At 36.5% G+C, this 22,959-nt stretch overlaps 1 protein-coding gene across 2 annotated transcripts in view; it reads right to left on the bottom strand.

Moving 5' to 3' along the window:
- Positions 1–22,959, bottom strand: part of Syt1 (synaptotagmin 1) — a 497,758-nt gene that overhangs the window by 395,205 nt on the left and 79,594 nt on the right. For both annotated transcript variants that reach the window (XM_041665163.1, XM_041665172.1), the window contains exon 2: positions 5,460–5,561. The gene's annotated coding sequence lies outside the window, so the exon portion shown is untranslated. The remainder of the gene's footprint in view (positions 1–5,459; positions 5,562–22,959) is intronic.

The raw sequence follows: 22,959 nt of genomic DNA, 5'->3' as shown, positions 1-22,959 counted from the left end.
CCCACTCTCCACACTCAGGAGCACATTACTAAGAGATGTGCAACTCTTACAGCCCAGAGCTTGTACTCTTTTTCTATCCGAAAAATTGTAGAGTTTTATAGCTGTGTCTTTGTCTCTTTCAAATCTGATTATAGCCATATTCTGTTCATTGCCTAATTGTAACAGAAAGAAAAACTGGTCTATTACATATAAAGCCTATGCAAAAACAGAAAAATAAAAGAGGCTACCAGGACCACAGATTCTTCTAGCCTTCTTTAACTTAAGCTAGAGTTGATCCAATTCTCATGCTGCTGTCTCTTCCAGGATTGCTCTCTGGCTTCTGTCTGTCTCATCCCATAGATAGACAGTGAGGCTTAGGCCAATACAAGAGATGCTACAGGAAGGACTTCAGCTTGAATTTATTAACCTTTCTTCATTCTGGATGGAGAATTTTACTTATGAACAATACTTCTGTTAATTTACAGTTCTCAACTTGTTTCGTTTACACAGAAGTAATAGGAGCTCTTAATAGGATCACCATGACCACCTTAAAAAGTCTGAGTATAAAAGAATTAAGACAGTACTTGAGGTGAAAGCTATTGCTTGAATTAATCACACTCCTGGCGATCCATTCCCGAACAGAAGCACCACCTATTCCCTCCACCTACTCAGATTTAATAGACACAAATAAGCACAAAATGTAGCAGGACTTTTTCACTGGGCCTGTCAGCCTGCAAATAATGACACAGATTATAATTGGTTGTGAAAGCTTGGCCATTACCTTAGACTCATCCCATTAGCTGTTATAATTTAAATTAACCTGTTTTTATTAATCTATGTTCTTTCATGTGACTTGGTTATCTCATACTTGTACAGTCTGTCCAACCTTTTTAGAGTCTCACTAGTGTTTCCCTCATGTAATCCCAGTGTCTAGATTTTCCCTTTTCTTTCTCTCTCTTCCTGGATATCCTGCCTATTTCTCCTGTCTAGTTATTGGTCATTCAGCTCTTTAGTAAATCAATCAGAAGGTACCTTTGGCAGAGACACATCTTTACAGTGTAAACAAATATTTCACAACAACAAAGAGTAAAATAAAACATAGAAATTAAGACGATAGGGCAAAATAGTGTTTATGTCTTAATATGCCAATTGAAAATTGAAAATTTGCATAGATCGTAATAAACGGTATATATTCAGCAATTATTTGATACATTAAGTGGACAGCTATGTGGATAAAGGCAGGAATTGGTGGGTTTTGTTTACTTGACACTTTACTTACTTCTTTAAAAACACAAATGACCAAATCTCTTTTTAAAATGGAGGTTATATATCCTGAGCTGCGTGCTGAGGAATTCTCAGAAACAGCATCAGTAGAAACTCAAGGACTCTTTCTTTACTGGGTCCACTGAGAACCCCCAAATCAGTGTCTGTGCTCACCATGTGTCCTTACCTGAGTTCTAAATGGATGTGGTCCTGCTACATGAGAGTTCTATGATTTCAATTTCCCCAAGTTATAGACATAACCATTATTTTTTTGACACAGCACTCATTAAGTATCCCACACTGGTCTCGAATCTCTTATTATCCTTCTGCCTCCGATGTTTGAGTGGTGGAATTCCAGGGAGGATCAACAACTACCAGCTTCATCTTTTCGACTTACTAGCTTAATATTAATACTAACTTGGATTGTGTGGGCATTGCCACGCCTCCTGTACCTCTACCAGCATCTCCCTTTTCTATCTCCCTTTTCTCTGCCCAGGAGAATACAATTCATGCTATAATCTATTTTTTAGAAAATTCTTGCAGTTTAGAAAAATATCTTATATTCTTTGTCAATCTTTAGTTTAGTTATAATCAATCCTGCTTTCCTTTGGCATTGATATCTACTACAAATAAGTTTGGAAGCATTGGTTTAAATGATATAATTTTAGGAATCAGAAAACATTGTTTTCTACTTTACTTCAAATATTACAAATGATAAAATTTTAGTAAAATTTTGTCAATTTAAAAAATGAATCAAAATATCAAACATGATTTACAGCATTGTTTTTTAAAATGTAGAATGTGTTTTGTATCCCAAATATTTAATTTATGAATAAAACTTAGAAAAGATCACACTTGAAGTTAGTACTTGTGTTTCTCTCTAAAGGCAATCTTGAAGGGAACCAACAACAACCCTTTTCTCTTCCTACTCCTCTCCCCCCTTCCTTTCTCCCTGCTTGATTTGTCAAGGATGCTCCTGGATTTGGTAAATAATTTAACCCATTCCTATCTTTTATAGAAATGATGATGTTTACAATGTCAGTTAACGTGCAAAGTAAAATTGTGGTCATTTTCTTTTTTTAGATCTTAGCCTCAATGGGCTCACGATGTAGGTAGCAAGAATTAATTTCATGGATCAAATACTCTCTGCTGTTTTCCTGCTGGCACCAGTGGTGCTTTTTTACTTTCTTCCAGTGCCCGAGGTAATCACAGCATTTTGTATTCTCACCGTTCAGAAGACAGTGCTCTGTCCCCTAACTCACATTTACATGTGTACTTACTTTGGAGTTTGGCATACTAAAATGGAAGACATCATCAAATTTGTTTGCAAAACAATAAGAAAATTCCTCCAGATAAAAATGACTTATGAAGAAATTGTGAGCTTCAGTCTCAATGATTTAATCTTACCAGTGGTGCATCCTTTTAGACACCCACAGGAGTTGGCTCAGTCAGATCAATAAAAAGGACAGGTTGCAATTTTTTTTTTTTTTGGTTTTTCGAGACAGGATTTCACTCTAGCTTTGGTGCCTGGAACTAGCTCTTGTCGACCAGACTAACCTCAAACTCACAGAGATCTGCTTACATCTGCTTCCCGAGTACTGAGATTAAAGGCGTGTTCCACCACAGCCTGGCCATGGAATTCTTGAAGAAACAGGGCTTATTGGTCTTATAACATGTTAGTATCAAGCTAATTACTCAGAAAGATGAATAAAACTAAAGATTCGGAGTCAAAGACTATAATGGCTGTACAAATTATGAACTGAATTTTTTTTTCACTGTGGTAAAGATAGGCTAGAAGCTTTGAAAGCAATGTGTGTGCCCTTTGTTCGTTAAATAACAGCAAATACAGAATTTTTAATTTTAAAATATTAAGTTATAAGTAAAAGGGAAAGAAGTTAAGCCACCCATATTGCTTAGTGTAGTCTCAGGAATTGTATGAATGAAAGAGAATTTAAATCCAAACCTAATTTCAGCATTTCTTTTTTTCTTTGTCATTGTGGTTTCCTGTCAGCTGGTTTCATATTCAGTGGTCACTGAGTGCTGTGGCAGAGCAATAATCAGATATGTATAATTTGAATAATGACTCCATTGTCCATTTCCAAAGATTCTGATCCATGCCTGGCATGGGATCTGGGACCGTATATTTCTGTGGTCTCATTTTAGCCTTCATGTTGAGATGCTTCCAAAATATTTGTAGACAGGGAGCACTAAAGGCATCAAAGTGGAGGAGAAACGGACATATTTCAAGCTCTGTACAGTAAGAACCACTGTCATGATGTCAGGCAGCTCTTATTATAAGATGCTCAGAGTTTCTGTTACTCGTCAGTACTGTTGTAATCACTGTGTAGAAAATTAAAGTGCTATTTACAACAGGTATGAGCAGTTTGGGTACCACTCTATTAATAACCCATGTGAAGAAATTATGATAATTTGGAAAAACACAGTTCAACAATAACACCTGTGATCCTGCACAGTGGCATCTTCCTATAAAGAAGACAAACATCTCTAGGACCAAAATCGTTCATCCCTAAAGCTGAAAACTATTTTTTTTTACCGCATGATTCCATTGAATATGAAATCATATTTTCCTATATACTCATTTCTTTTTATTTTAAAGGTGTTATTTATTGTTTTTTTTTTTTTTGTTGTGAGAGACAACCTCATTCAGTGGTCCAAGACAGCCTTGAAGTCATAGCTATCCTACTGCCTCAACCTTCTGAGTGCTAGGATTACAGACATGAGCCATCGTACCTGCCCTATATAACTCCGAGCACGGAGATAAGTAGTAAAGACATGAAGGTAAAAGTTTCTCATAATAACAATATTTCTCAGTCGGGCGATGGTGGCGCACGCCTTTAATCCCAGCACTCGGGAGGCAGAGGCAGGCGGATCTCTGTGAGTTCGAGACCAGCCTGGTCTACAGAGCTAGTTTCAGGATAGGCTCCAAAGCCACAGAGAAACCCTGTCTCGAAAAACCAAAAAAAAAAAAAAAAAAAAAACCAAAACCAAAACAAAACAATATTTCTCCTACGTAGGGTGACAGTAATGTCAGAGGCAAGGCTTTAAAATCCTAAACATCTGGAACACAGAAGCCCAAATAAAAATCTGAGAGTCATCAATTTGCTATGAAGGATTGTGTTTATACCTAGGAAAAGTGTGCTCGAAATGTCTTAGAGCAAAGGGGTCATTTGATTGGCTAATGAAGAGTCTAAGAGTGAAAATTGAATTTGTCGGCATTCATTAGATAAGACATTTGAGCCGCTACTTTACAACCGCGCTATGCACTCTAACACATGTAATCGTGGCAACGTGATACATTCACCTCAGTGTTGGATTAGGCACCGAACGAAAGGAAGAGACATGCTATGGCCCCAGAAAACGCTCCTCTGAAGCAAATTTTCCTTACACCTCCTGCCCCCCAGCCCAGTATTCTAGCGAAAATATTATCTGTGTAGCAGGCCCCCAAAGCACAGAGGCAGATGCCATGACATATTCTTTCAGAATGCAAGGCCGCTCAAGATCATCGGCAGACAATGAACCGTGACAACTTTGGAATCAACGAAGTCGAAACGAACTGGGGGAAAACATCGAAAGTGCTATCAAAGTTCCCCGCTAGCTAATCTAGCCCTTGGAACACATTAAAAATTGTCACAGTTCCAGAATGTATGACAAATATGAATGCCCCTTTAACAAGAAAGAAATGTAAAGAGACACAGTTTGCGATGGCTAATCTTCACTGTCAATGTGATTGAATCTAGTGCCCCTTCAGAGACTGGTGCTACCCCATCTCTGGGTCTGTGGGGATTAGCAGAGCAGGGGAAGACCCACATGGAAGGGGACAACACTGCAGATGTGGACCAGCACAGAACAAAAGAGGGTTAGGGAGAAAGCTGGCACATCACCAGCAGCCCCCTTGATCTGCTTCCTGGCCACTGTGCTGTAGAGTGAAATTTTCGATGATGCCCTGCTTAACACTATGGACTGAATAGTGCACAAGGTAGCACCCGAAAGGCCATTGTGCAAAACAAGGCTGCTTCCTATGGCAAATTGCTTATAGGAGTGATTCTGTAGACACAATAAGAAAAGAAATTAATAGAGTTTCATTGTCTCTCCAAATCCTACCCACCTCCGCCCCCAACATACATCCAGATAAAGGTGGAAAGCACATTGGTAAGAAGAAAAACCTATCAAAAACACTGTTGTTGTTTTCTGAATACCTTAACGAGATGGTCCAGTGGAGCTTTCAGGATGGCAAGGGCACGGTCTTCTGATCTGACTGCAGGTGTTGGCTGTTCAAGCGCTCTCTGGCTCTTGTTTTCCTTGAGAGAGAAAGCACAGAAAGAATCCATGAACACGCTGGCTTGCAATTCAGCACATGCTTTTACTATTGACTGGATATAGACTTCTGCTTACGCAGCCCATTCATTATTCATACCGGCTCCAGCTTCCTCGATTCCTAGTTGTACTGGGTGCTCCAGGCTAAGAACCCATAGGTATGACTCATGCTGACATTAAAAATCTCCAATCACCCCATCAAGCAAACAAACAAAAAGCTAAAAAGGATCAAAGTCTCAGAAGAGTATCTTGGCTTATAAGGGCAACTTTTTCCTATTTCTTCCGATCTATCCTGTTCGATGGCGTGGGTCCACAGAGGAGAAACAGCCTCCGCTGCCACGGAAGGTCCCCAGTGGAATTACCAGCAACAGGGAATTATCTCCAAGCAGCTCACATTTTGTTTTGCTAACAAGACTCCATGTTAGGAGACTGACGAGCTATCCTTTTCTGGCAATGTTTCCCCACCCTTTTTGAGTTATTGAAAAGCAAACCAAGTCTGTGCTGATGTGTGCATCTCTTTGTGAGCAACAGCAGCCGCAGCAGGATTAATAAAAAGGGAAGATATTGCTATTTACCCAGGGAAGATATTGAAATGCTGTGTGTTGTACATAAGCATCTGATTGGCAAAGATTCTAGCGGCTCCATTCCTTGCTTCCCATCCTTAGTCTCTTGTCTCCCTTGTCTCCTTTTATCGTGTATTTTCTCTCTTCTTTTGCACCTTACTTTCTGTTTCCTTTAATCACTTCCTGTTGTACTTATCTAACCTAGTGGATATGCAAATAGCCTTGCATCCTGTTTCTACACATCAGACCTAATATTTCAGATATAAAACCCTAAGTATGGAGAATTCAAGTGGCTTTATCCTAAGTCTGCATTAAGGTCTTGCATGAACATCATGTTGGACACCATAAATAGATGTAACTTGTCATTTGTCAATTAAACTAAATAAGTTAATTTTTTTTTTAAAATGGATGGAAGTGCTGTTATCAATCAGAGCACTGTACACTCTTTACAGATTGGTTTTCAACTCTCTGGGGGGGGGATTTACATGGTAACAACCTGTTATTTGAGGATTTGAGTTTTCCTATAACATCGTACATAAGTGAATATGTAATTCCCTGCAGCTTTCATCACAATCCACATACAATTTAATAATTTATTTGCAGTTGTTAAGAATCCTGTTTACCACCTAATGGACCAGGATCATGCTGGCATAAACATATATGAAAATGTTCTGGTTTTCTGGGTTTGGGAAAATCAAAACCCTTGATTTATAATAATTGATGTTATATGAAAATTTACTTGTTGAGTGACTTTTGAGTCAGTTTCCTGACTACAACAGAACAGGGTTAGTAGGCTCCAGCTCAGGTTATCTCTGGATGTTTAAAACTAGATGTTTAAATATCTGTAATTTGTTCAATGATATTTGGCTACTTTCACCTTGCATTTTTTGGGGCTGTCAGTTCTTAGAGATTAAAAGGAAAAAAAAGACAGATACTCCCTTCTTTAAAAAATTAGACATACAGAAAGAAAGATTATAACTTGTAAAGTGTCTCAATGCATGTTTAAAATATGCCAAGGTGCACAGAGAATATTTTTTCACTGTCAAGGGTAATTCCAGTTGCTCACTGTGAATGAAGTATAAAAGGTTATCACTGATATAGGTAGATGTGTGTCTGTGTGCATGATTCAGTATATTACCAGGCATGAGGTAATCAAACACTTCTTTTCTGAGCTATTACAACCTGGGTTTATTTGATAGTTTACCCAATTGTACCCTTCATAACTGGATTATTTTTCCACAATGATTTCCAACATAAAGTAGGCTTTCCCACCAACAAATGTCTATAATGTTTCTCTTAAGACTTCGTGTTTCAAAAACATTACTTCCTCAGAAAAGGGGCCACTTGCATCAGATTCTCCACAATAGAGGAAAATGTATGAGTGAGCAAAGCACATGAATTCTGGAAGTCAAATAGTAGAGATTAAAAGCCCTCTGTCCTATGGGAATGCTGGCCAACTCACTTCCATCAGTCTACACTGAGAACAGTGGTAGCACAGACTTCAATACACAGACTAGACAAGAAGAATTGTTTACATGGTCACAGGGTTAAAGAAAATCCCTAGCTCCACCCACAAATTGCTTTGCCATGAGCTACATAAAACTACATGCCATCAATTGAAGACATTTTCTATACAAATCCATTCTTCATTTCTCTTAGAAACAATCACCTGAAGCTGAGTCTTTGCCAGAATCCAAGGCATGCAAAAGATAGCAAATGCTGCCTCTGCCACAATGCCACTATAGGATGATTGACAGCTTGTCTTAGGAGTGAGATGCCTCTTAATTTATCAACTGTTTTCCCTATTTCATGGATGAACTATAAATTTCATTGGATTAGAAATGGATTGTCTTAATATTCCAAGAATCTAAAATAACCTGAGGGAATGTACTTAAAATACATTTTCTTTCCAAGAAAAACTGCCCAAATGACTTCTTCAGGCTACTCTCAATATTAATATATGTTCAATTTTTCCATATGCTATTTTTTTAGTTATTATTTTATTTTGACATCCAAGTAGCAGATTTCCTTATGGCAGTTTTACACTTTCTTGGCTTTGTTTGGTCTCCAATTGTGTTCTCTCTCCCATCTTCCTCCCCGCTAGCTTGACATAAACCTTTCTATCCCCAGTACCCTCCCCTTCATATTCACAATACATATGTTCTATGTTCTCCCTACAATTTTCCCTTAAGGCCTCTTTTTGTTTGCTGTCTTGGGGATCCTTTCCAGTTTCCTGCCACCTATACTCAACCCACATAAACATACATATGAAACTCTTGGAAGCTAAGGTCTACATATGAGAGATACTATGGCATGTTTGCTTTTCAGAGCTTGGGTAACTTTACATCCTTCCCAATCTTTTCCATTTTCTTGAAAATTGCATAATTTCATATTTCCTAATAGCAGAAGAACATGCCATTGTGCAGCATATTTCCATTATCTATCATCAGTTGATGGGAAACTAGATTAATTCTAGTACCTCGCTGTTGTCAATAGAACAAAAATGAGCAAATAGCTCTGTAGTAGTATAGAAAGACCTTCAAGAATATGCCCAGGAGTCAGAGAGCTCAGGACCACGAAAGGTCTACTATTATTTCTGGGAAGCCTCTACAATGATTTCCATAATGGCTGAACCCATTTACTCTTTTACAGATGTAAAGAAGAGTTCTTCTTTCCTTAAGTCCTCACCAGCATTTGCTTTTACTTGTTTTCTTGATGACAGCCTTTATGACAAGGGTGGGATAGAATCTCAAAGTAGATTTAATTTGCATTAGCTTGATAATTAAAGATGTTGAATAGTGCCAGGTGGTGGTGGCACACGCCTTTAATCCCAGCACTTGGGAGGCAGAGGCAGGCAGATCTCGTTGAGTTCGAGGCTAGCCTGGTCTACAAGAGTTAGTTCCAGGACAGGCTTCAAAGCTACAGAAAAAGCTTCAAACCTCTGTCTCAAAAAACAAACAAACAAACCCAAAAATAATCCTTCTTTTGTAAACAGTTTGTTAGATTGAATTCTTTGCTCTCTTGTTTAGATTTTTTTTTTTTGCTCTTTGTATACTTTAGATGCACAGGTGATGAAGATTTCTCTCTCATTCCATAGGTTGTCTCTTCACTCAGTTACCTGTTCACTTTATTGTTTAGGAGCTTTGCAATTTCATGGGGTCCCATTTGTCCATAATTCGCTGTATAGTGTAATTTTTAAGAGGCTAATTTGAATAGTACTTTAGTATAGAAACTTAACTTTATAGAAGTCAATATAGTAAGGATTCAGTGAACCTTCAAAATGCAAATAGAGATGATTAGTTTAGGATGCATGACCTCAAGTATTTGACCTCATTGATAAATAAATCACAGACAATAGACCAGCCAATTACCCAAGACATGAAGATTTAAAAATAACTACTCATTTTTTTTTCATAATGTTCTATATTTGTATGAGAGGAGTCTTGTCTACAACAGGCAAAGGGAAAATGGAGGGGAGAAAGTGTCAGAGCTGAGGTTTTAATTTTTTCTTAACGAACGAACGTATATAATTTAAGATTATATGTTTTCTCATTGTATTAGAAACTAAGAAAACAAAAACAAGCAAACCAGCACATCCAAACAAGCAAAAAGCCCTCAGGAATTATACATTTTTTTTCCTGCCACTGCCCACTTAGCTACTGTAACACCAAGTCTGTAAACTACAAATACAGCATGCAGAATTGCTTGTGTTGATATGCTTATTTACAGACTCAACAAGGTTTCCTCCTGATTCTGATCCTGGGAAATATGATCATAAATGAAAACTGAGATGCCCAAATGAACAGCTGGCTCGTGGTATAACTGAAATATGTGCCCCATATTTTACCTTTCAGCCTAGTGACAAACACCCTTGTCACGTAGACTGCACATGGCCCCCACTTCTATACACAGGCTGCACCAAGACAGCATTGCACATCACCTCGCTCTAAAAATTCAGGATTTCAAACATAGAAATGCTTATGAAATTTTGCTTTATTAAAACTAAGGTGTCCTGTCTTTTCAACAATAATGTTTTGCAGAAAAAAAAATTTCTTATAACTGTTTTCTTTGTGAGATGAAAAGCGCAAGGTTATTTCGTATACTTTTTCATTGTGCAATTATAAGAAAAAGAGATTTTGAAAAGCTTGTCTTTCTTGCCTGACTGAGCCCATGAAAAAAGTTCATCTGCTTTTGTAGTTTTTTGAATCCTAAAATCGTCACACAACTATGCTGTGAATTGTTAAAAAATTGTACTGTTTGCTTGCTTCGCTTATTTTTGCTATTCCTTTGTTAGCAAGAACTAATGGACATGTTTTTTTTTTTCTTTTGTAAACTCGTCTTAAAGTTTGATTCCAAATATTTCAAAAGAGGCTTAGACCCCTTTGTAGAATACATGTATTTGGCAAAAGAGCATGTAGATTTTTGCAAAAAACCACCTCTTGTGAGAGAGCTATGCTTGTTAAACCGTGGCTCCATTGAGTTGAGTCACAGTGACTTATTGCTACCAGGTAACCTAACACAATTGTGCTAGCTATCGTGATCATGTAAGCCTGTAGGTAAACTGAGCCAAAGTATATGCCACAAAGCTGGAAAAAACACACAAGCTTGCAAGCTGATTCTCCCAGTAATTAGTTTCCTGATAGCAACCATCAGAGCTAGTCACAGTCTCATTTGAATAAGCAAAGGGATGAAAAGTTCACTCCCCCAGCAATCAACCCTTTCAGCTCAGAGATGCAGCAGACCAAGGGACAGCAGTGAATGGAAATGGGGAAGAGGATGAACAGCGATTCCTAAAGATGAGAAGGCAGGGCAATCAAAGGTAAAACATGTAGCAGCTTGACACGAAGTTCCCTCACACCCAAACGATTTTAAAAGATGCCTTTGGAGCATTACAGTTAGAACCCACACTGCTTGTGCAATTTAATACTTTTAAATAGTGTGATATAATATATACTAAAATGCATTTTACTATTTATTTACTATAGATTTAAGTTAGTGAACAGTTGGTGAAAAGCCAATAGGGAAGACCTTTCTGAATGATATTCAAATCTGAGAACTCTGTTCATCTTCACGGATTGATTGTTAGATGCTGTTAGTCTTGGTTGCCATGGAATTCTTTCTTCCTTTCTTTTTAGAAATACAATGTGAAAACTTGAATTTAGTCCAACCTTCGATTTCATAATTTACACCAAAACTATATTAAACTATTTTTCCAATATCATTGCCTTGGAGATTGAATGAATTAACCCAACTGAACATAGACATTCACATGAAAGGAAAAACAAACCTATAAAATATTAGCCAAAACACAAAAAGGCATAGTGTACTTACATTGAACCGATATTTGCTGAATTGCTAAGTATTATTTTCCAGTAATTAAATTAACACTTTTTATGTAAATAAGTAATCTTAAAGAAACCATGTTGGAGATAGTATAGGTGGCTGTAAACAATTTTGCAATTTGCATAAGGGCTTTAATCCAAGAGAAAAACAAGTCATATTAATGTAAACAAATATACAACTACAGTCATTTTTAAAGTTTACTATCATATAATTGTGCATTTTGTATAAATTATTTTGCCCACTCTAAGCTGTTACTTTGCACATTAAAGCCTCAGAAGCCGAGCTAGAAAACCAGACAGTTGGTATCACCCCAAAGAAAACTGCAGTTGAGTAATGGTAGCAACCTTCTCTCTCCCAGCTTTCTAAGTCATCCACTTCTTTTGGGAATGAACATATTCTCTAGATAATAACAATGGAGGGAAAAGAACTAGCTTCACTCTTTTCAAGCAATTTACATGTTTCTTCTATCAAATGTAAAAAGGCATAATTGATTCCAACAACTTCGATTTCCGCAAGCCCATATCTTTAGTTAATTGATTATATTGGGTAAAAGAAAGACTAGGAAACTGGCCTCTGCCTTCGGAAGTTACTTCAGACCTCTGAAAGCATTAGGAGGAGAGCCTTTACTTGTTTGTAGCACTGGCCATGGAGCCAACTTCCTACATGCTAGGTGAGAAGCATCCATTTCTCAAAGAGACATTCAGACTTTTGAAGCTAGAGTTTTATAGTGTTTATAATTAAGCCCAATTAATGAGAAACATAAAATTTTAGAACATTATATAAAACTAACAAATGTTAAATGTCTTTTATTATTTTCATGTTCTTTTGCAATGTGTATAGATAAACTAATGCAGCATTTTCTTTCAGGCCTTTTAATCTTTTTGCAAAAGAAATGGGAAAATCCTCAATTACTACTATATTAGCATATATCTATTTATATCTGGACATTTGCAATATATTGTTTTAGTTTATCCCAGTCTTTGTTCAGTAGTCATTTTTGTATAGGGCTGTTCTTTATCAGCCCAGTAATCTTTCTTCATGTATATGTTCTTTACAGTGTCAACACGATATTATAGATGATGTTCGCTTGTTCATTTCCTTTCTTCCCGGAACACAAGGCATGAACCCAAAGACGTTCTCTATAAATGTGAGTTAGCAAAGTTTCACACCACAGCTTAACTGTTATGTCTGCTAAAAAGCAATGCTAAATAAAACACTGCCAAGAAACCCCTGAAGCCCTGCTTAGTATTCTGCTGTGTTGGTTAAGTGACTCAGCTCTATGCCTGGCACAGAGCAAGTGTATAAAGACCACAGTTTGATAGACGTCCACATATCACCAGACCTTTCAGATCCAGTTTCTTCTCATATTCAGAAAGAATGGTTAGGATCAGTCTTTCCAAATATCTTACAAAAGGGGTTAGCGGATGTGGGATTCAGAGGGATACTTTGGTTAAGAGTGCAGAGTGGTTCTCAGCATTCATGACTGTGGTTCACAGCCTCCTGTAAGTCTAGCTCCATAGGATCTGGGATCCTCTTTCAACCATGATGGGGACTGTGCATACACACATGTATGTTTATGCATAAATATAAACACATGTACAGGCACAATTGTACCTGAGACGTAGTTTCATAGACGAGTGTTAAATAAAATGCTGCACATCAGACAGTTCTTTGCACTATATTTCTCTTTCCTTGACCACTGCTCAGAAAATTTTTGAAATTTCAGTTCCTTCCTTTCCTCTTTCCCTCCTTTCTTTCTTCCTTCCCTTTCTTCCTTCTTTCCTCCCTCCTTCCCTCCCTCCTCTTTCACTTTTGGAGGTAATTATGGGGTTATATAGTGTACAGGTCATTATGAAAACGTGATTACTCTTTCAGTAAAAGCTTTAAATATTCTGGATACATTGTTTCTATTCTCAGAAAATAAACAATCTAAAGCCCAAATAAGGACTAGGTTCTCTGGACATGGGGTTCTTTTGCGTCATATTTGTTCCCTTTGAGTAAACAAGTATGCTTATGTTTTTTTTTAATTAAGCCAAAATATTAATTTCACTTTGCCTAATCATTCAACCACATATGTATGTTCTTGTCCTTAAAGCAAATCTTTTGAAGTAAGTTCTTAAATTTAGTCACTTGTATCTATAAAAATCTTCTACCATTTTGCTTCCCTATCCAATTACGTTGTATCAACATCAGCCCTCCTGGTTATCAAACCTACTACTCACTCTCCCTTCTGAATGCTCCCACGTGGTAAAACTTTTAGATGCCTTTCTGATCCATTTCAAATATTTTCTGATGTGTCAGTATGTGTTCTTTGGGGAGTTCCTAGATCTGTATATATATATATATATATATATATATATATATATATATATATATTGTTACTTTCTGTTCTTATATTACATCTGTATTTGAGTTTCAAGTTCTTGATCCTTAATGCTGCTCTGACTCCATAACCTTCTAATGGTTTCAGATATTATTCTACACCAACAATCTCAACACTCTATCTTTAGGGCTATTGTTTTTGCTGCACGTCTGACCCAAATTTCCAAGCGACGGTGGTCTACTCATAGATTTTGCCTCAAATGAAAAGCTGCCTAGTTACCCCAGAGCATTTTCTAATTTTCTGTGTGCTATCTTGAAATCTGATAAGAAATGAGAATCGACCTTTGACCTCTCCCAATTTTCACTGGCAAATCTGATTAAGTGTCATGAATTATTGATGTTTTCCAAGAAACAACCCGGATAGTTTTCCCTCCATACCATCAGCCCCCTAACTAATTCAGGTCTGTATGAACTTCAGGTTTGTGACTGATGTCTTGCCTTTAATATCCTGCCGCTTCAATGTCAGCTCTGCGTCGCTCTGCCCTCTAGCCTTGCACTTTTTACACTAACAGTACCTTTTCTGTCACTATTAAAGCACCCACTTTATCCTTGAAAGTACCGCACTGGTTGCATACATGTTAACTTTTGCTATCAGGTTATTAACTCCTCCAGGGCACAAATAATATCTTAGTCTTTCTCACAGCTCCCATACTGTTACCATGACCAAAATATGAACTCAATAAATATTTGTTAAGTTGACTATAAGATATGTGAGAAAAGATAGTTCAAACATGTGTTATGGTACATAAGGCAGGCTGAGAAGCCATTCTTTGCTTTGACACAGGAAGTTAAAGAACCTTGTCGTATTTAATATTTACATGCAATTGTCAGCTAGCATTTTATTTATTGTCGCCTTTCTTTCTTTCTTTCTTTCTTTTCTTTTCTTTTATTTGCAAGAAACTATTCAGTAACACGCTGGAGAAGTGAAGGGAATTTGAAAGCATATACTGATCTCATATGTAAGTGATGATATGGGATTCACTTTTGTACACTGTGAAAATGTTTTATTTTCTTTATTAACCATTGGCTAATAAAGAAGCTGTTTCAGCTACTTCCTTAGCAGAGTAAAGCCAGGTGGGAAATCTGAACAGAGATATAGTGAGAGCAGGCAGAGTCAAAGAGACGCCATGTAACTACTGAAGGAGAAGGACACTAGAACCTTACTGGTAAGCTGCCTTGTGGCGATACATGGATTAATAAAAATGGATTAATTTAAGATATAAGAGCTAGCAAGGAATACACTTAAGCCATTGGCCTAACAGTGTTGCAATTAATATTGTTTCTGTGCAATTATTCAGGTCTGGGCAGCTGGGAAATGAAAGTGCCACCTCCATTTACATTAAAAAACTAGTGATAATTACCTTTAAGTTTGATCTTCATGAATACTAACTTGTGCTTTACATGAGGATGAAGAACACAATAGAAACAAATACTTTCTTAAACATCACATCAGATGCCAGAAGTGGGGGGCGGGGGGGTATTTAATCCACCTTTATGAGTTTGGGAATTCTGAGTTCAGACTAAAGCTCTGTAAGTCCACACATGATCTGACATAAATTATATGGTAGATACATGCAATGTAAACCCTATGAAAGTTGAAAAGTTGCAGTAAGAGAAAAATAATTACTATGCAAAATGAAACAAGATGGAAAAAAAAAAGAAAGACCGAAAACCTGGAGATTGAGAGGGATTTCTTTGTGACTGCAACTTTACAACTTTATCAGAAAGATGGAGAATATCGCTAAACTACTGAGTCTTTCATCATTAAAATAATAGTACAGGTGCCTAATTTACAGTCACAAGGATAAAATGACATGGAGCATGATGAATGACTCAGGCGTATAATTGTTCAACGGACAAGACATACAGTATACACGTTTAAAAACTGTGACTTCTGATTTAGACAGCGATCATGATTGAATTTACTTCAGAAAATTTGCTGATGACCTAATTTGATGTGGGATTCCCCTCTGTATGCTGTGAATACCATTGATGGATAAAGAAGCTGTTTTGAGCCTATAGCAGGGCAGAACAGAGCTAGGTGTGGAAAACCAAACTGAATGATGGGAGAAGATTCAGAGAGAAGCCATGCATGCCTACTGGAGACCGATGCTGAAACTTTATCTGGTAAGCCACAGCCTCATGGTGGTACACAGATTAATGGAGATGAGTTAATTTAAGATATGAGTTAGCCAGAAATATGCTTAAGCTATTGGCCAAACAGTATTGCAAATAATATTGTTTCTGTGTGATTATTTCGGGGCTGAGCAGCTGGGAACAAACAAGCAGCTCTCCTACAACACTAACTGGTTCCAGGAAGTGCGGTCTCTTTGATAATACGCTCTCATATGATGATTAAGAGACCTAGAACCAATACCGATTCAAGAATCTGCTATGGTCTTTTTTAAAATGACCTTTCAAATGGCCCCTAATTTTAGCTGTCCCTCCATATTCCCTTCTGTCTTCTTCTATTCCTTTCCCCTCCCTGTTTGGTCCTCCTGTTCCTGCCACAATCTATACATCCATATCTATCTATTCTAATTCCCCTTCCTAGGGTTATCCAATCCTCCCCCTAATCCCTTATTCTATACCTAACCTTATGACTGTGCTCTACAAGATCACTGATAAGTCACTGAGCCCCACTAATCTTTCATTTCTCACCAATGAAAACCCTCAAGAAGTATCTCCTATAAAGAGAAGCTGACATGATATTTAAAAATGTTAATTACTGGCAATAGTAAAGGTAGAACTGAAGGGGGAAACATATTTCATTAAACTTAAATATGGAGTATTTGAAATATCAACCTGTAAATAGCTAGGTATAGCCAGTAGTAAGCTAAAATAGAGGATTAGAGACTGTGTGCACTCAGATACCCTGGGTTATTTATCAGTTGTTTAATATTCCCACCTCATGCCCACAATATCAGCCATATCAGTATATGTAAACATTTACTTAAGAAAATGTCATTTAAAGGCTTAAACAACTTATAAAATTATTTCTCATTTTTTATGAATTATATATATATTGTTTTTATGATATAATAAAAAGGATATGATATAGAAGGGAAAAGCTTACTATAATATTAAAATTATATAATTCATGTCTTAAAATAAAATTAAGAGTAATTTCTCATTATTAGATTGAGTCATCTACCTACGTAGTTTGCATAAATTATGTCCATGTCGTCAGTAACAATTATCCCTCAGTAGTTAATTTTGAAATCTTGTTATTCATGGCAGGATTTCAGACTTGTGCATTGTGTCATATTCTTTACATTTAATTGCTCTCAGTCAGCATTTCCTATATATAAAAAAGGACAGCAGGACTGTATGCTTCTTCCTTTGCTATACTCCAGGAATAGGGGAAAGCAGATATCTTTTCTATCATGAAAATTCACAGTTCCATTGTTCAAAAACACCAAAATTATGGTGAGATGGCACTCAGACATTGCAGGAAACTAATGCCATAACACTTACATATACATTTGGATTTCCTTTTATGAATTTTTATCTTGTACTAGTGATACAGCTTAGTGAGTAAAGGTGCTTGCCAAGCAAGCATAAATACCTAAGTTTAATTCCTAGGACACACATGGTAAAAAGAGAAAATCAACTCTTGTTATTTGTCTTTTGAATTCTACACACACAGTATGGCAAATGAACACACACATGTGCACACTAAATACATAAATATAAAAGATTAAATAAAAACTACTTACGTTATCTCTATATGTTTTGTTTGTTTGTTTGTTTTGACAGGGTTTCTTAGTGTAACCCTTGTCTTTCTGGAACTCTCTCTGTAGACAGGCTGACCTGGAAATTAGATATTCATCTGCCTCTTCTTCCCAGGTGCATAGATTAAAGGTATGCACCACCACTGTTAATATTCTGTAGAATTCAACTAGAAAACCATTTTTAATGATATATACTGAATAATCTTTACAGTAATACCCATACAATAAAGGTGTGTTGTGCATTTAATTCCATTCACCTAGATAATCTTTGAATATTATAAAAATATTCCAAAATCCTAAAAACAGCATGTATTCTATCCTATAGCCAATATACTAACCCTAAAGCTAAAAATAATATGATACATAAGGTATTTATTTCCTCTGTCAACTATAACTTTTCAAATTTGAGGAAGATGAATATATGGTGAATATGAATGAGGAAAATTTTTATTATTTCTGATGTTTCTTAGAAAATACATGTTCAATTAACTGTTTATATAATATAGTAACACTTTTTTTTTCTTACAGGCTCTGTTGTAATTGGACCTTATTTCAGTGGAGCTTAGAGGAAAATGTCTCCAGGGACACTCAGTGTGGACAGAAATACCAAAGACAGTGAGCATGTGACCAGAGGAGCTGAAGCCCAGAGAACGGTCAGGAATATTGCTTCATAAAGCTGGGAAGAGGAATTTAACCCAAGCACTGCATGCTACTGCAGGATTTGGTCCATTATCCCTACACTGCAGGAAGTTATTGAAAGCTAAATACGAGCCCCCTGTATGCACATAATTTTCATCCATTCATCTGGTGGGTTATTCTGCATTTCAGATATCATCAAGAGTGTTGTAATGAATGATAACTTTTCAAGATCTTGGTTTCAATCATTGTCTGAAAAAAAAAAAACGAGGAGAGACACTTCGGCATCACTTGTAATTTTTGAGGCACTTCTATGTAGCTTTTAAGGATAGCTATTCTATTTCCATTATCAATAGTATTGTATAAGTGTTCTGCTTTGCCACAACCTCACCAACACTTGCTCTCACTGGTCTCTTTTTCAAACAGCCATTTGCAGTGGGATGATACTGTACGTAATTGTAGCTTTGCTCTGCTTTGCCCTGAGGGTTGGAGATGTGCAGTAATTTGTCACATGCTTGGCTGTCTACATGTCAGCTTTAGAGAAATATCTGTTTAAGATTTTAGGAGGGCTTTAAATCGGGTTAATACTTGTTTTACGGTTGGTTTCCAAGAGTTTCCCCATCTATTTCAGAAGATACGTTCTTATTGTTTATAGTTGGCAAGCACTTTCTTCCATTCTTCATTATTCCCTTGGTGGTGCACAGATAATTTAGTGTGATTGTAGCGCCATTTGAATCTATTTCTGCTTTTGCTGCTTCCGTAATGTTTTCATATCCATGAATCTATTAAAGAGACCAATGTGGAATGTCTCTTTGCTTCTTCGCAGAATACAGAGAGAAAAAGATTTTTAAAATAGGGTGTGTACGTAGAATGGAATATTATTCGGCTTTAAAAAACCTGGAAAACTCAAAATATACATAACACAGACGATATATAGGAACATCTGCTAAGTGAAATCAATTAGTCACAGAAGGACAAAATCAGTATGACTCCCCGTTACAGGAGACAACAATGTCAATATCATAGTAAATAAACTAGAATGATAGATAACACTGCCTGGAAGGAAGGAAATGCAATTTTTTTTTCTGAATTTATGTAGGATAGATGAGTTCTAAGTGATGCTATGTCCATGATCAACAATATTTTTTAATACTATTAAAATAATTTGAAGTTTGTCAGTGACAAACTTCATATTTAGCATGTTCAAGACCCTGGATTTGATCCATAGCATTCAAACCAAAAAATTCCTGAGACAATATAGCTGTGTTAAGAGTTCTTGAAACAATATAACAAAACGAAAATGAATAAAGATTTTCAAGCGGCATGAGAAGATGCACCTTCACAGATGCTGAATTTTCAACATGTCTTATTTTCTGAGGGCAGAGTATGGTATGGTAGGTAGACTTCAGGGAAAGTGACAGTCATTGACTTACACTCAGGATTAATTTTCTTCTTCTTATATGGCTTTGTGTTAAAAATGATTTTTCTGGCAGCTTATCTCACACCATAGACTGTGGAGATCAAGACTAGGCATACTCACAGGCTAAACTTTACTCCTGTCACCCAGACAAGATACACATGCAAACCCTCACACATGTGTCTATACCTATGCATGTGTACCAACACACATCTATTCCAGGCCGCTATTTTCTTTAGTCAGTTGATCTATCTGGTTGATCTTGGTAGGTGCAGCCTTGGGAAAGTTTTCTACTGCTAAGGTTCAGTGTTCATTCTTTGTAGGTCATAGGCATTAAGTATGAACAGGAAAAAAGGGAAAATACCCAATTTCTAGAGGTAGTATATTAATTTCAAGATTCCAGAAAGAATGCTACAGAGTGATTGCAATATTCTAGGAAGTACCTTAAATACTACTAGGTAATTTAGTTTTTGTGAGAATCATAGACAAAAATTTCTGTGTATCTATAAGGTGATCCATTACATAACCTCATGAAATAATTACCTAGATCAGAAACATGACTCAAACTTCAGAGATCATCTATGAGCACAACCTTAAGCTTTAAGGGAAGCAAATTAATACCAAACTAAAACAAAGAAAATAGCATTATTCCCGAAACAAAGGAATAAACACATAGAACAGTAACAGAAATGGTAGGAAAGCAATAAAGCAGAAATACAAATTCATCATCAGCTAAGTCCATATAAATATGCTCTTCATAGAAAATATGAACTATTTACAAAGGTTTAAGGGCGTTTTAATCTCTCCTTTCGGTTTGGAGTGATTCTGAGTGAAAGGAATGCAGGAGATTTTTCCGTAAAATCAGTGAAGGATGATAGCTCTTGGTGCACAAGAAAACACGACGCACAATTACCCAGAACTGACATGCTAAGCAGAAATGCACGTACAGACCAATTGTTTAGTTCTATTGGCGAGATTACAACTCTGCGTGTCTATCATTTCATGGGATATTGAAAACGTTTCTGCCTGAATAGTTTGCAAGGTGTTAGTAAAGCTTAAATAAGTCCTCATCATTAAGGAAGAAAACTACAACCTTCATCTTATGTGTATTTGCTGCAGTGTTGGTGAGCCAAGGAAGCACAGACAAAATGATCTTAAAGGAAGCATCATCAGTGGCTGGAAACACAAAGGGAATATGATTAAATTCCCTAAACATAAAAGCAAGTGATTGATACAATGAGAACTTCATCACAGTATTCTTACTCTGCAAGAATTTGAAAAGAAGAAAAGAATGTATGAAGACTAGTCACAAAATTAAGTCTACCGCGATGTCATGAATATCTAATTTATCCAAACAAAGGGCATGCGGGCACAGACATGACCTACTTTAGAGAGGAAGAATGATGATATATGTGTGATTGAAGAAAGTTTTGAGATAATTAATGGGTGAAGAAGTTATATTTGGCTATAAGAGAAAGAATCCTAATAGTTTTCTATTGCTATTTTCTATTTAACCTCTTCCACATGTTCCTTGGGGCCACTATGTAGACACAGACCATTAGGCTTAATAAAACTTTTATCATTACAGTATAAACTAATATTCTTATTTCTCCAGGGAACACATGGAAGTTCTTTCTCTGCAATTTTTAGCTGACCTATTGGTTCTTTGAAGAATTTCTAAGTCGTCCATCACTGCAGTTCATATTTCCCAGATGCCATACTTAGCTGAAGTGATGGAGAAAAGGATCTTCCTGTAAACCTTATCATGTACCATGACCTTGTTTTAACAAGACAGTAATGTTTCACTCTGTATTGGCTTTTTTTAAATCTAGGGTTCTATTTAGGAGAAAGTGATGTTCCTCAGTCAGTGAGGAAGTCGTTCTGCCCCTTATCTATGATTTCATTAGTTACTAAAGGACTTTTCCTTCTCCCCTTCCTCGTCTTTCTTCCTCCTCATTCTTAATTTTTATTGCTATTCCTCTTCTTTTTCTTTTGGGGAAGGACACTAAATGGGGAAGTTTGAAAGCCCATGTCAGAAATATGTTCCCATTTTAAGTTTTATATACATTCATTTATTTACATAGGAAATTAATCATGACTTTAAAGATTGCATTATATATTTAAATTACAGCAAAAAAGTGACAAAAAGTTCTGGAATTCATGCTGCTACATAACATAGTCACTTAGATAAATCAAGGAAGTCTACAAGACTTATAAAGAAAGGAACTTTAACATAGTTAAAACGCAGAACAATTAAGCCCTCTTTCAACTTCACTTTTTATTTTATTTTGTGACAAACAAAACTACCAGTGCATAAGAGTAGAAGATCTGCCACTTTCCTAAATTTCTTTGCTAACATGTGTCTATTAGACCACAAAACAAATGTAAGATTTTTCAGATCTATCTAAATTACTGTGATTTCAAATGAAATGTGAAAGCTGTTCATTCTAGAAGCCAGTTCTTTCTGACTGTGAGTTGTTTTCAGAAGCGCTGCGGAATTTCTTTGTTTCTTGGATCCTGTAGTTCCAACTCTTTAGAAAAACATCCCTCAGAACACGGCCTGCTTCTGGGGCCTCTCTGATCAAGACATCACATTCAAATGTACTTAGAGTTCCAGGGGACATAAAGCCACCTCCATCTGTTATCTCACTTTTCCACGGAGTCTCTTCCTAACTGAGTCCCTTCCTAGCACGACTGTGTTTAGTCTGAAAGGCAGTAGACATCAGTAGCACTCTTTGATGGGGACACCCATTCTTAAGAAGCCCTTACATCTATTGTTTTGCATTGTAAACTAAACCCTGTATATTTGATTGATTCTTCTTCTTATTTTTATCTCTTGCTAGAATTATTCACTGAAATACTGTGCTTATGAATGTCTCCCCTTTAAAGCCTGTGAGAAAAATCTCTCCAGTGGAAAATATCCTCATTTACATTTAAAAGTTGCCTCACCAATACCTAAATAATGTCTTTGAGATATCAGCTGTACAGGGAGGGATTAAAGACTATTTGAAGCTCAATAAAACCTGCCTTTTATGTAAGACAACTTCTTAAATTAAAATATTATTAAAAATGTAATTTAAAGAGCCCTAAGCAGACATCTTAAATGAGTGAGTTCACTGTTACATGTAATTTTATTCTTGGTAAAAATAAAACCTCACATATTTAATAAGAAAAAATCTTTACTTTAGGTGTGTCAGTCAATACGTAAGAGCACTTTTGAAGACATCATTTTATATTTGAAAAAAAACCTCAGCGAAGTGACTGAATAATTTATGGTATGCTGACAAAATGAGCTTTAAGGTTGATA

The sequence above is a fragment of the Microtus oregoni genome, unplaced genomic scaffold (assembly GCF_018167655.1).
Source record: "Microtus oregoni isolate MIOR12 unplaced genomic scaffold, Mior012 000001F_ref0000356, whole genome shotgun sequence".
Taxonomy (NCBI): domain Eukaryota; kingdom Metazoa; phylum Chordata; class Mammalia; order Rodentia; family Cricetidae; genus Microtus; species Microtus oregoni.
This window is presented reverse-complemented; position numbering and strand designations above follow the sequence as displayed.